The sequence below is a fragment of the Lactuca serriola genome, chromosome 6, assembly GCF_051521515.1.
Source record: "Lactuca serriola cultivar US96UC23 chromosome 6, Lser_US96UC23_V15, whole genome shotgun sequence".
Taxonomy (NCBI): Eukaryota; Viridiplantae; Streptophyta; class Magnoliopsida; order Asterales; family Asteraceae; genus Lactuca; species Lactuca serriola.
The window spans coordinates 393,895-400,168 of NC_136413.1; positions in this window are offsets into that span (position 1 = coordinate 393,895).

Consider the following 6,274-nt stretch of genomic DNA (forward strand, 5'->3'; position numbering starts at 1 on the left):
CATTGTATCAGCTGCTGGTTTCTCCAATGATGGTGTGAGTTTCGTTCCAAAAGCCATCGACACTTTTACCTTGGAGTCTCCCGTCATTCCAAACTTGGTGAGCAAAGTCTTGGTATATGCTTCCTGATTAATAAAAATGCCTTCGGGTCCCTATCTAATATTCAATCCAAGAAAGAAATTAATTGGATCCATTGAGCTCATCTCAAACTTAGTTTCCATCAACTTTCGGAATTCAGCTGTTAAGCTAGGATTCGTGGAGCCAAAGATGATGTCATCAACGTAAATTTGGACTATCATAAGGTGGTTACCTTCTCACTTACGGAAGAAGGTTGGGTCAACCGAACCTTGTTTAAATTTAGACATTTTTAAGAAACGAGTAAGAGTTTCATACCATGCTCTGGGAGCTTGTTTCAGGACATAAACAGCTTTGTCAAGGATATAGCAGTAATCAGGATACTTCTCGTTCACAAATCCCGGCGGTTGCTCAACATATACGGTTTCTTCAAGTTCACTGTTGAGGAAGGCACATTTGACGTCCATCTGATAGACTTCAAAGTTCTTGTGAGCAACGTACGCTAGAAAGATACGAACAGATTCCAATCTAGCCACTGGAGCGAAGGTTTCTTCATAATCAATTCCCTCTTCCTGACAATATCCTTTGACCACCAGCCTAGATTTATTGCGAATAACATTTCCTTCCTTGTCCATCTTGTTTCTGAACACCCATTTGAGACTGACAACCGAAGCATCCTTTGGTGTTGGAATAAGACGCCATACCTTGTGTCTTTCAAACTCATTTAACTCATCCTGCATGGCTTGAACCCAGTCTGAATGATCGAGAGCCGAATTAACAGTCTTTGGCTCGATTTTGGACACGGGTGAATTGAACATACAAAACTCGACTTTTGAAAATAGAGCAGCCTGTTTCGCTTTGATTTGAGATCGTGTCAACACCTTTTCAGAAGATTCCCCAATAATTTGAGTCTGGGTATGATCTTTGGTCCATTTCACAAGTGGATGAAACTTTGGATCATAGATGGGATCCAATTCAGCATTGATTTCGTCTTCGAGTTCAGACAAATTGTCATCTTCACTCACTGTTTTCTCCCCTTCGAAGAATGATTCCTGTTCAGGACCAGCATTTGTACCTCCTTCATTGGTTGGTGTTTCAGTGGAGGTGGATGTATTTGTTGATGAGTCCTCCCCCTAGAAAGAAGAACCTTGATCATGATAAGGAGAAGAACCCTCCCCCTCGACAGTAGGATGGTTACCAGAAGGTTCGCTTCCGTCTACACTTTCGGTTCCTTTGGATTGATCATCAGCCATTTTTCTAGCAGCATCATCTATAAGTTGTTTTATATTGTCAACTTCGTTGTCTTTTGCAGTTGATTCTGAGTCCATTGCTTTCTGATGCTCATCAAACAAGAGCATGAATTGGTCAAAAAGATTTGAGATGGAAATAGTAACCTGACCATTCTTTGGAAATATGTCTTGTGATGCATCTTCGGTTGCTCCTAACTTCTTAACATAACTATCGTCAAAAGTGACATAGTATGTTTCTTCAATTTTCTTCGAGCATTTATTGAGAACTCTATATGCCTTGGAGTTCAAGGAGTAGCCTAAGAAAATTCCTTCGTCCGCCTTGGCATCGAACTTGTTTCGATTCTCCTTGGAGTTAAAAATGAAGCATCTAGAACCGAACACATGAAAGAATTTCATGTTTGGTTTTCGATTGTTCAGGATCTCGTAAGGAGTAATAGAGAATCGTTTATTCAAATAAGATCGATTCTGAGTATAACACGCAGCTGCAATTGCATCAGCCCAGAAGTATAATGGCAAGGATGCGAAGCATAACATGGTGCGAGCAGCTTCACACAGGGATCGATTTCTCCTTTCGACAATGCCGTTTTGTTGTGGAGAATAAGGAGCTGAGAAATTGTGGGTCATCCCCTTTTCATCAAGAAAACTTTCAAAATCTTTGTTTTTGAATTCCATGCCATTATCGCTCCTTATATTACGAAAAATCTTTTTGAGTTGCGTCTCTATCTGTTAAATGAAGAACTTGAGCTTTGTTATAGCTTCAGACTTTTTCTTGAGAAAGAAGGTCCATGTGAACCTTAAGAAATCGTCTACTATAACCAGAATATATTTTTTTCCCCACATAGATCAATATGCAATAACTCCAATGGTTCTATTACCTTAGTGTTGATTATTGAGGGATGGCTCTGTCGACTCTGCTTTCACATTTCACACGCTGCACAGAGATGTTCTTTATCGAATTTCAGAACTGGCAGCCCTCGAACATCATCACCTAAAACTAATTTGTTGATGTCGTTGAAGTTCAGGTGTGAGAGTCTTCTGTGCCATAACCAGCTTTTGTCGGAGTGCGCCTTTGAGAGTAAGCAAATAGTTGGTTTACCTCTTATCGGATTGAGGTTCAGTGGATACATTTATCATTTTCGCTTGGATCTCAATAGAACATTACTTGACTTCTTCTCGACAATTTCTGAGCCTTCATCGTCGAATGATACTTTTAACCTGGTACCAACCACCAACTGTGATACACTTATGAGATTGTGTTGGAGCCCTTCAACGTACGCTACCTTCCTTATGGAGAATTCGCCATTTGTGATCATTCCGTAGCCTTTAATAGTTCCAAAAGAGTTGCTGCCATACTTTACAATGCCGCCATCTTTTAGAGAGCGAAACTCCCTTAGTTCCTCCTTTCTTCCTGTCATGTGACGCGAGCAGCCACTGTCAATGTACCATTTTTCGTCAAACTGCTCGTCACATATAACCTGCAAAAAATTAAGCAGATTTAGGAACCCAAAGTTTCTTGGTCCTTGTGAGCCTTTTACAGGACATGGTATAGTAAGAGAAATATCAACCATATATGTGCGTTTAATTAAAGTGGTTTCATCTTTTCTTTTAATGGAGAAAACTTTAATTTTTGTTGACTTAGGAGAACTAGGGTTTTTGACAGAAGGACTAGAAGTTAGGGATTTGGTTGGAGTTGGATGAGGGACCGAAACTTCCCTTTCGGTTGTTTAGGGATGAGGGACCGCAACATCCCTTTCGGTTGTTTAGGGATGAGGGACCGAAACTCTCCTTTCGGTTGTAGTTGGAAGATGAACCGAAACCCGCCTTTCGGTTGTTGATGGGTGATGGACCGAAACCGCTCTTTCGGTTGTATTCACTTGAGGGACCGAAACTACCCTTTCGGTTCCAATCTTTTGAAGGACCGAAACCGCTCTTTTGGTTCCTGTCGCAAATGTGCTTCTGGTTCCTTGAGTTTTCCTCCAATTTAGACTTTCTTTCAATCCTTACAAAATCAGGATTTTGAGAGTTCCAAAATCGTTTTCTTTCGGAGAGATTCTTCTGGTATCTTACGTTCCCTTGATGCTTTCGATCGACAACCTGTTTGGGATTTCTATGAATGTTGGCCTTTCTTTTAGAAGCATGAGCACAACATTCACTCTTTGTTGAAGAAGTGTCACTCGTAGTTTGCATCGGTTCATCCACATATGGTTTAGTTCCACTTGTGCTCGGCACATCGTACTTTGTAGGCTCATTTAGTGGTTCAGGTATATATCTACCTTTCACTCTCCATGAGGTTTTCTGAGAGAGACCTTTCGTCTCATCTGCGTTATCGATTGGGGCTGACTAAAAGTATTCATCACATCCACCAACATTGTTTTCTTCTACCATCGCAATTAACTGTGCAGTTTGTTGTGGAGTGACCCCCGGCACAGTGTAAACTTGATTTGGGGTAGTTTGAACCTTTTGGTACACAACAACTTTAGCTTTGAGAGCTTTGGACTTGTCGGTAGTGGAGCGAGCAAACTCAACAGAGTTTTCAGAAATGAGGTTTTTATTGGACTTTGGTTCATTCTTGGCTAATTCGGAACAATCTACCAAATCTTCTACAAAAATTTCACTCATATCATCGTCCTCATTAAGTTCAGATGTATTTTCAACATCAATTTTGTTATCTGAACTTAAGTTGGCATTCAATGATTCAAATTTTTGTATAGTTTCGGCTCTCAGTTTCAATATGTCATTTTCATCTAGTAGATTTTTGAGCATGTCCTTGTGGTCCTTGGACTTTATGTAGGATTCAATTTTTTCCAGACCAATCTTATATGCTAGAGACACTTCGTCAGAGGACACAACACTTTCACAGTTGTATGCTTCTGCATCGATTTCATCCTCCTTTAATTCAAGGAAAGGTAAAATCATATGATGAATTTTCTTCCCTATTTCACAGTCAAGATGCAACTGAGTAATGTTAAAATAAAGCCTCTTACAAAAAACGTTTCTCTGTTTGAGAAGTTTAAGATTGTCTCTTTGCAAATAAATAGAATTATCTTTTTATCTAATTATTTCCGTTTCCTTTTGCTCGATCCACATTCTTTGTTCCTCACTCTTTGATGAAATCCTGCTGATTTGATCAGTTAGGTTAGAATTCGTGACACGGGTTTGGATGAGACTGCTACTTATGCTAGTGAATTTTGACTTCAAATTATTTAATTCCTTTTCATAATTATTAGCAGGTAATTTTAGAGAAGCAAGAGTATCTTGTACCTTTTTGATCAACTCATCACATTCGTTGATTTGAGTACTGACAGGCTTGGCAGCGAAACATCTGTCCTCTCGCTCTCTTTCTTCTTCAACTCCCCCGTCAGTTGTGTATCCTCTTATTTGGAACACACCCTCAGTCACTGTAAAGCATCTTCCCATTGACTGCTCTTCCTTTGCCATCATAGCTTTTCCGTGAGTAGGCTTCCTAACTTCATCATCCTCCGAATCTGTGGACCAGACTTCCACACCTCCAAACTCGTCACTGTTGGTTGAACCCTGCACAATTAAAGCATTCATTGTAGAGTTATTAACAGCAGACTTTCTTTTCTTTATCTCCTCCAATCTTCTCAGGAGGCTCGCTTCCTCATCATCTTCTCCTGTCTTCTCTTCTTTCTTTCTCAGCATACAGTCTTTGGCAAAATGATTTTTGCCTCCACAGTAATGACAATCAAATCCTGAGTCGCCTCCAATTTTGGCTTCCTTCTTTGACTCTTCGGATTTTGATCCCATCTTCGGTTCCTCCTTGACCCGTTTGGCGCTATAACTTCCCTGCTAATTTCGGTTTTTGTTGGCTAGGAATTTCTTCTTGATGAATTTTCTGGGGTTTGACACCATCATTGCATAATCTTCGCCGGTTAGATCAAAGTCAGCAAGATCTAATTCCTCTTCTTCTTCAATCGAACTCTTTCCTTTGGAGACAAGAGCCAGAGAACCAAGACCCGAAACTACGTTCGTTTCCTTCGATAAGGAATTCTCATGGGATTTTAAAATACCCACAATTTTTGCCAAAGAGTATGATTTGAACTGTTCACGAGCTTTGACAGTTGACACAACGGCCATCCATTCAGGTCTGAGACCATTCATGAAAGTGACCCTTTGTTCAATCACCTTTCTTTCAATACCATGCTTAATCATCTTGTTCAAAAGATGATTGAAACGATCGAAAGTTTGGATAAGCTTTTCTTTAGGATTTTGCTTAAAATTACCAAACTCTAATAACAGGAGGGTTTGAATAGAGTGTTCCAGATCTTTATCTTTGGAATACAATTCCTTCAATATATCCCAGATCTCGTTGGCTGTAGCACAAGAACTAACCAAACGAAATGTATCCAATTGCAGCGCAAACCTTATCATCCTTAGAGCTTTGATGTTGCACTGAAACTTCTCTTTTTCATCTTGAGGAATGTTTTTGACGTATTAACAAGCTGATTGTATTCCTTCTGCGTTTTAACAATCTTTGATGTGCTAGAATGAGCGAATGGGCCTGAAGTGATTGCTTCCCAGATTAGATACCCATTGTCTTCCGATCCAATCACGTAGTCTTCAAAGTGATGTGTCCAAACTTCATAGTCTTGCGTATACAAGATCGGTATTCTTGTTGTAGACCCTATGCTGTTGGAGATATTGATCGGATTGGTTTGAGAATCGTCCATTGACATCGTGAATACTTTTGATCGAAAACCTGTAAAAGATCAGACTTGTAATTTTTCAATTAGGGTTGGATTAACAATTAATGAGATACGTCAATAAAGAGTGACGACTCAATAAATATCAATCAATACGGAATAATAACCCTACGAACTTCTTCGACATAAGAGGTGTGTATAGATTACACAGTCTCCTGCTCTGATACCAATTGTTGAGTTCAAAACTCTTAGATCGTTTAGATCTTTCACAAGTATGATAAAAGAAT